Raw genomic sequence first — 9,497 nt, forward strand, 5'->3', positions numbered from 1 at the left:
CCTGGTGCTTTCTCTTGGGAAATGATCCTGCTATACTGGATCCCTGTGTACATTCTGCCAGCTGCACCCCAACAGCATCTATCAGCCACAGCCATGCACAACGCTCATTTCTCAGGACGTCTGAGGGTGTGCACAAGTGTGTACAAGTAAATTTCATGGTTCTTGGGAAAAGATGCATCATTGTGCCAGAGATACTAGCTGCAACTGCAAGAGAGATTCCATACTAGATCTGACCACATTTCCAAAGAGAATTCTTCCTTCTATCAAGATGCTTAGAATTGAGGTCATCTTTTCCAGGAAAGAGGAAGTCTATTGGCAGTTTGAGGCTTTTAAAACAATTATGCTTTGAACATATTTTTCTTTTTTTTTGTAAAGAACATAGCTCAAAAACATGCTGTTCAAAAAAGAAGTCTTAGAACCTAAGAAAACTTACTTTTCATGTTTAAGGAAGTTAGTATAGAAGCCTGCATCTACTCACCTTGAAAATGTTCAAGTTTTCCTGCCCTTGATGGTGGTTCGTTGCTGCCCATCACCACGGGCTGGCTGCCTCTGCCCCTTGTAAAAGTCTTCCTCTGAACAATGACAGTAGCAGAGTTTATTGATGAACTGTCATGGTTTAAACCCAACCAGACAGCTCGTTCATTCACTCCCAGTGAGTGGTGCCGGGCTGGGAGCAGTCGAGGCCCGCATCCCTACCCTGGGGGCTCTCCCCTTCCCTGCTGCCAAAGGGATGGGGAGGAGAATCAAAAGAATGCAACTCCCACGGGTTGAGACAAGAACAGTCCAACAAACAATGTACAACACAAATCACCACTGCTACCACCAATGACAGCAATGATAAGAGAAAATAACAAGGGAGGAGAACACGATACCACCCGCCGGAAAAGTCCAATCCAGAAGACCCCGTGTCCTTCCAGGTAACTCCCAGTTACCCCCCCAAGCACAACGTGCTGTGGTATGGAATGCCTCTTTGGCTAGCTTGGGTCAGGTGTCCTGTCTCTGCTTCCTCCTGGCTTCCCCTCCTCCCTGGCAGAGCATGAGCCTCACAAAGTCCTTGGTCAGGGTAAACATTACTGAGCAACAACTGAAAACATCGGTCTTATCAGCACTGTTCCCAGGCTGAAAGTCAAAACACAACTCTGCATCAGCTACCAAGAGGGAGAAAAATTGACTGCTACTGCTAAACCCAGGACATAAGCCCATAGAGGAGCAGTCCAAAGTTGACATGTAGGATGGGTCAACAGAATATCCTTTACTACTCTTTCATTTTAGGTTAAGTTAGATGAATCAGTACGAAGCATTAAAGAGTAATGTTATGAGTTTACTATGAGGGTGCTGAGACACTGGAACAGGTTGCTCAGAGAACTTGGGGTACCCTGGTAAATAATGTTTTGCAGGTAACCCTGCATCCTTACTCCTGCCTGCTGCAAGCTTCCAAGGGGTCATCCTGCACTGGCTATTCAGTTCTCAACAACCTTACTTTACAGGCTTAATGAAACACTGATGAAGAGCCAGGTTTTACTTTAATTAATCACACTGCAAACCTGGAACAATTCAAATTAAGTTACTGAATGCACTTGATATTTACTTCACTGACAGAAACTGGCCTCAAGTCACCTTTCTTTTCCTTTTTTTTTAATGGCTATTTTTAAAATGAAATTAATGTTTGTGACAGTCTCATACTCTGAATAATTTTGTGGAGAGTTTGTGCAGGGAAGGTCTCTACTTAAATTGTTTCAGAAAAACACAGTTTTTCATCCAAAATTAGATGACAAGATGGCTTAACGTGAGCTTTTATTTTTTGAACCAGTCCTTGCTATGAGCTATATCTGGTACTCTTTCCTCCTTAATTTCTTCACACAGATATTGAGGAATGTTTTATGGAAACAATAGAAATTAGCTTTCACTCACAGAATCTGTATTTTTTGGAAGAAAAGATGGTACAATATGTCCAAATATTTGTTGAGTCTACAGAGAGTTTTTTTTAAACTCCCTCTTGGTAACAGAAAAGATTTTTCTTTTTTAAGTCTATGCCCATCACTGAGACTTCACTTAGAAAAAGGGTTGAGCTGATCAAACATTTGTTTAGGGCCAGTAAAGCTAAACTGACACCCAGTTTCTTTTTCTTAATGCTTGCTGCTCGTTGGTAGTTCAGACTGAACAGTAGGAAATGTGATGGAGAGAAGTCTCAACCCCAATGAACGTCTATGTTAATGACTGTAGTTCATAGTGTTCAAGAAGCCACAAGTTTAAGTCATGATATGCAACATCTAATGAATAAATATAAACCTGGTTAAATATACCTTTGAGGTAAAATTCTATTTTCTGATAGAGTTTTATGTTTAAAATTTGCATGGTGTAATTATGCATTTAATAAGATTGGATTACAGAGTTAAAAAAACGCTAGCTTCCATTAAAGAAAACAAACCAAAACAAGCAAACAAAGAAAAAAAACCCAAAACAAAACAGGAATTCGATGAGCAATCCCTTAATAAGAAAACTTTTAGTACAGCTTAGTTTAAGGCGTGTATTAAAGGCTTTTCTGAGACATGCTACAGGGAGGTTTATGGTAGAATTATTCCAAATAAAGGCCTCTCAATCAGTTTGTGTTTTTTGGGACAGTATCCATCTTAGATTCTTTCTGCAGTTTCTTTGTTAACCATGGAGTCCCCAAAGAAATTTTCCATCCATTTGTTCAACAGCTCAGAAAAACCACCTGAATGAGAACTGTTTTGGAAGATACATTTGTTAACAGTCCCCAGTTACCTTGCAGGAAGATACAGGAACAGCTGCAGTTCTGAGCCTTCAGGGTTCCAGACAGTGTAGATCACTGATGTGACTCTTTTGATAGTAAAGTGGATAAAATGTCAAAGAAGCAGCTCTTCTATTTTTTTTTTTTTTCTTACTGTGGCAATTACTATGTGACATACTGTTAAGTACTGTGTGCCATAGTTTGTCAGTCTATATTGTAATCCCCCCCAGAACTAAACAGTAAAGAATGATAACACTGTAAAGTTTAGCATTTAAAAACATAAGCAGAGTTAAGAGTGTGTGAGAAATGTAGTTCTTTTGTCAACATATGTAGTTCTTTTGTCAGCGTACTTTTTCTGATAGTTTTTAGCTGCATGATCACTTACTACTTTTTCGTGGAGAATCCTGTCTCTTTCAATAAGAGTAAATCTTCACTATTTCTATTAATCTTCCTCATTAATAATGTGGCCTTACACAATATCCTTTATTCAGACTTCACAATGAAAGGTGAATTTTCTCCACAAGGAAAGGTGAATTTTCTGGTTATTTTCTCCAGGTGTTTCAGCAGTGCAGACTATTGGTGCTTCACAAATACAATTTTATCTTCAAAGCACACTAAGGGAATAGCTAACACTTTTGTACAGATTTATAAATTTAAAATATAGCTCCAGTCAATTTCTGTTGCTGCTTTATTCAATGTTTACACAAATCTCAGAGGAAACTAATATTGTTTTTGCTGAAACGCTGAAGAAAATAAAATCAATATTCAATCTAAGTCAGACATCTGGCATGAAAAATTTCATCTGGTAGCCTGATGGCTGGCAGAGTTGTACGCAATTAAAAGTAAGAGTTTCATTGTGAGAAATTTCAGGCAACCTGAACTGAACCAGCTTTTCAGCACGTGTTGCAAGAAAGCTGTCATAAAAAAATTGAAATTAAGGGATTGAAAGAGAAAATAGAATGTGTTCAGTTTTTTCATTCTCTGACACGAACTGTATTGCATTACTTCTGTTTTACTTTAGTGTAAATAAGAGTGAATCTGAAGATACATGCTGCTTTATGGTGAACTGTTATATTTGAACTATATTGAACGTATGATTAAAATGAAGCAAGTAAGGAGGTTGTCTATTATACTTATTATTTAACAGTGATATTTCCAGTTGTTCCCAGAAGCCAGTCACATCAAAGCTCTGTTACCATAAGTGATGCACAAACATACTGTAAATTGAAGACCCTGACACAGACACTACATATTTTCCTTTAGGCTTTTCTGTATTGTTGATCAGCATCAGTGAACAACATGAAGAGTAAGCAAAATAAAATCACTATAATAAAATAAAGCTATAATGCAAGCTAGGGATTCTTAATATAAGACCTAATGCAAAATAACTAATTGGCAAGCTATTTGGAAGTAATTCTTCTGATTTTTGAAAGAGATGGTGAGTTAGGATCAAGGAAGAGGAATAGACAAGCCAAGGATCCACCTTTCTTTGGCGTTCCTTGAGCTAAATGAAATGAAGCTGATTGAAATGCTTATTGGATTTCTGGGGAAATCTGCCCCTGAGCAATAAATCTGTCTGAATGGAGACCCACCATTTATCAAGTTTACAGCAAAAAGCCTTTGAACTGGTGGACTGTTGGCATAGGAACATCCTCAGCTAAGCTAGCATTTCTGCCATTTATCATATGTGTTGTTTGACAACAGAGTGTGTCAGTGACATACCCAAGAAGGCAACGACCATACCTACGCGGGCATTATGATCTTGAACTCAAGACAGTAGAGGAAACAGAAATCCAAATATAACCCAAAACTGAAAAGGGGATCATGGTGACTGGAGTGTGCATTAGTACATAAACTCTGAATAATCTTGAAAGATACAGCAAGGCCATGAGAGGCCCAAAGAAGCTTAAGCAAGCAAGATAAGAAGAAGCTGGAATTCACTGAGTTAATGAGAACTGTGGACTGTTGGCAAGCTTTCGAGGTTGAGTTCTCACACCTGTGCTTAACCAATTATATGTTAGTCACTAAGGGTCTTCAAGACATGTATCCAATCATAATATGCCAAATCACTGTAAGTGAATATAAGAAATGGTATATAAGGAGTTAAGGCTTTGTAATAAATTTGGCAATCACTTGATCACATTGATTGTCTCTGCGTTGTCCATGACTCCCGCGTCAACACTGTGCCAGAGCTTTACCCCAGGAAATAAACCTACAAAGTCACGAGTGAACTGATGCAGAAGTGGGCCTCAGATCAGTTTGCAAACCCTGGAGACAATTAACTGCCATATCACAGCAAAAAGAGCCTGGAGCAGAGAGAGCAAAGAAGGGAGAGCAGTTTTGGAGCTATTATTGATTATATGAATATTCTTAACCCACGCTGAAGATGGCTGACAGACATAAGTTTGACTTTGAACTGAAAGGGCTACAAGAAAAAGCAAAGACTAGCAGATGAGTTTAAGCCACTCTCAGTGTAAACTTGTTGCTTACACTCTGCTACTTTGCCCTGCAGTGCCAGTCACAAGAGCTTTATGTTAATCTGTCTAAATTCAAATTGCCTGCAATTTATTAGCCAATTTCCTGTTGCTGTCTTGGAAAAAAAAGTAGGAATTGAGAAAGTATTTCAAGAACGTTAAGTTTTCAAAATTTTAAGGAAGGGGTAGTTTAGGAAGGAATTTTTCTATGCTTCAATAGGACTTCAGTCTTTAGAAGAAATCTCTCAGAAGTTCTAGTAAAGCCTCTGATGACCGGTTCTTTCTCATCATGAACTTCACAGGAGCAATATAACCTTTATAGATCCATGGATATCACCTTCTACTAACATATCAGAAAGCAAACTGAATTAAATTAAAAAAAAACTATAATAAAAATTTGAGCACTAAATGAAACTCCATAGAAATTGTATTTAATTAGCTATGATCTGAAGATACTGTATAAATTTTATTTTAGGTGCTACTATTATTAATAGGTATGATGCTCATGTTCTTACTGTAAGCATGTTCAAATAAGCCCTGTTATAATTTTTGGTGAATAATTTTGACCACGTAGGAAGTTGCAAAAATTTGAAGAAAATTACATTGAGATTTAACCATGGCAATTTCCTTGGAAACATTTACTGAGGGCTATGTGAAAAACTGTCCTTCCAGGCAGCACTTCCAGTAACGGATCCTAAACACTATGAAATAATTTTCTCTGTTGCACTAGGAAGACTGATATATCAAAAGCTGGTGTTTGGACTCAATTTCTCTTCATTTATGTCCATATATTTTGACAAAAGGGCTAATGATTTCTTGAGGAAAAACCTGCAAATATTGACTAGATTCTGTGAGGATTTTAGGATTAGATAAATTTATTTATTTATTTATTTATTTTATTCATTTATTTATTTTTAATTGCTGTAGCTTTTGAGCAATATAGCTGAAATATCCATACAGTATAAGTCAGATGACCCTAACTGGGTAATGATTTCATCTGTTGCTATGTTCATGGTCTGTAATAATGAAAAAATTGAAACTAGTGTCAGGTGATTCTAAAATATTGAGAAAGAAAAAAGCACTTATCTGTTTTAAATTAGTTTTTAATGGAACCTGTGCTAGAACATTTTACAGATCACCTGTACAATAGTTACAGAAATCTAATTAAAGTCTATACCTGTTTAGTTTGTAAAAGTCATGTAAAATCTGATTTAAGCTAGCACTCTTTCACAATCAAAATGAGGTAAAGTAAGTGAGGGATATGCAGATGGTCAGTCATTGACAGGCAGTAACCCATTAAACCATGGTATCTCCATGCTTGCTTACAATTCTAAAACTTTTAGAGTATATATGAGACCTGTTTTCTGCAGCAATTTGAAATTTATTCAGTCTTTAAAGTTACTCAGTAACTCTTCAAACATCCATATTGGTTCACTTGCTTCAACACTCCATTCCTTCAGGAAGATTTACGTATGTACTTACTTACTGATGTCTTAAAAAAGAGCACAGAAGACAAAGTACATGGGTGAACAGAGGAGAACCAAAATGGTAATCCTTACTTATGCTAAAGAAAAAAAAGCAGTGTCAGCTTCTTAGTGGCCAACGAGCTGTATCCAGCCATCAGGGGACAATTCAGAGCTATTTTCTGGATTCTGTGATCTAATTTATAGATTAACTATGAAAATTGTAATTTGATCTTTTCAAATTAAGTCATCTGTCTAAATGAAAGTGCAAAATGTATCATTTCACTACTGTTAAGCCAGAGAACTTAAAATAGTATTTGCAGCCAAAATGAAAACAAACAGTAAAATGATTCTGATTTTACCCTCTTTAAAGTCATTATTCTTATCAACCTCAGATGATAGGAAATGACTTTATAAGCACATCTACCACACATTGTGGTTTGTAACTACTGTGGGAAAATAATATCATGGTAGATATATTCTTGGACGAATGTGAAGGAATTTTTGGGGGGGGCAGAGGTTAGTAATAATCTTAGAGTATATAGGAGTTTATAAAGACGCAGTTAAGCTTCAAGCTGTATAGTAGCTAAATCTCATTAAAACTTCCTGAATTTACGTAAAACTGTGAAATTGGAAAACTTGCACATTTAGTGACAAGGTTCACAAAGCCAATACTTCTGGACTGAAATACTGTCCAGTTTCACCAGGACAGTCCTTTTTAGTCACAAGTCACTACTTTATGACTGCTGAGTGACCTCAAACTTCAAAGGAGAAGTATGTTGTTTTGTGTTGCTTTTTATTTGTTTAGTAATGCACATCCATAGACGTTGTCTAACACAGAGCCAGGACACTTGGTCAAAACTGACTGGATTATTTCTTCTTGGTTTAGAACAATTTTGTTGAAACTGATTGTATTAAAAAAGCACCCCTAACTTCAGGAAAAAAGTCTTCCTTTTGCAATCATACAGTAATTTCAGAGGATTTGGAGCAGAATGGGAAGACAACTGGATTAACACAATAACATAGGCATTTTTTAAGGTACAATGTCAAAATATTTATCTCAGTTCAAAGGCTTCAAAGGCCAGGGCATTGTGCGGGCCCTTCTACACAGATGCATTTAACACAAAACATAGTTCTTTCTTTTGTTTTTATCACTTTGTCATTTGTTTCAGTTATTGCTGCTTACATACAAATATCTTGCTTACCATATCTGTAATGAAATCTACTTTGAACAAATAATATTTCTCTGTTTTGATGTCTATTGCCACTGTCTGATTACTGGGCTCTGCCTTCATTAATTCAGGTCCTCCTATGGTTAACTGATTGCTAATCAGGTTAATCCTGTAGATTTCAGTGGTTCCGCTAACAGGTTTACAAACTTCTTTAAATCAGAACTTCAGTGCCTATAGGTATCTTGAAACTGGTAAGTCAAAACTAAAATATACTTTCAGTGAAAAGTTCTTGACTGTGAACAAAAACAGCTTAGCTCATCTTTCATGTAAGAATGCTTTCCTCAAAACCCACACTTTTTCACATTTGTATTTCTCTGGCCTAAGTGTTTGTAGTTAAGTGCAGTCGAGAAGCATTTGGCACACAAAGTCATTTTGACAAAATTCTGAGTAATGTCTCTTGTAGCTTCTATGTATCAGTAAGTTCATAATGCCAATTCAAGGGGACTGCCTCCGTGCCTGGCAAAATTACTGACTTCAGTGGAACTGGGATAAGGACATAAAAAAAATGAATAAGAGATATGGAGTCCCAAAATGCCACAGATTTATTATGGGAGTATTGGTCTGCAAAGCAGAGTGTAAATGACAGGAAATATTCCAAGCCGTGAGACAGAGATGCTTGATAAAGAGCATTTGATCATATAAGAAGGATTTTGAAAGATTTGGTGACTGGAATGGCCAGCGTTGGCCTATAAGTTATGTCTACATCTACTTATCTTGTTCAGCTCTTGGTACTGTTTGCACTCTGGGTTCTTTGTGTGCCAAGCCCCCCCCCCCCCCCCCCCAGTTGCTGTTAGTTGCTAATCTTGATTTACTCAAGGAAAGGAGTGGGTGACCTATTAAGATCTGTGGTTCCTGCAGACTTGGGTCACAGCAGATTAGGAAAGAAGGAAGCTTGCATACTGTGCTAAACTAGTATGAAGAAGGAAGCTTACATACTGTGGATCTGTAAGAAGCTTGAGCATCTGGTTTAAAATATGTAATTTTTACTAAAGCAGTGGTGCAACTGACACTGTCAAAACAACTTTCTTTGGCAGTTTTGATTAATTCATTTTTTAATTAAGATAATTACTTCCATTGCTTTATTTATGAAAAATATAAATAACTGAGCTCACATTTGTGAGCTCATCCTTAAGGTATTAGTCCTTTGACACATTTGAGAAGCAAACGCAAATAGCATGAAGCTGGTATTTTTCTCTAATTTGCTGTTCACTGAACTAGAAGCTGGGAACAACTGATATTAAAAATTGAAGTGAACCTGGTGACAATTCCACAGGTGCATTTCACTTAGGGAATTTGCTAAAACTGTGCTTTGGAGCATGACTTTGGAAAGGGCTCATAAATTAGCTGAGGTGAAAAATTAAAAAATAAGAAAAAAAAAGAAGCTAGGCTCCATTACCCAGTGCTCTAGCAGATTTATTGGGAAGTCACCATTTCAGCTAGTGTTTTTATAACCTAAACAAATTGCAAGTAAACATCATATTTGTACGTGACTTTTCATGAAAGCAATGTTTCAAAGTGATTCATTATTGATTACATACTCTGTGGTATACAGGCTATCCATCCTGCAGCTGTTTGA

This window comes from Pezoporus wallicus, unplaced genomic scaffold (genome assembly GCF_028554395.1).
Source record: "Pezoporus wallicus isolate ANWC-B61680 ecotype Strahan unplaced genomic scaffold, APGP_CSIRO_Pwel_v1 contig_5785, whole genome shotgun sequence".
Classification (NCBI taxonomy): Eukaryota; Metazoa; Chordata; class Aves; order Psittaciformes; family Psittacidae; genus Pezoporus; species Pezoporus wallicus.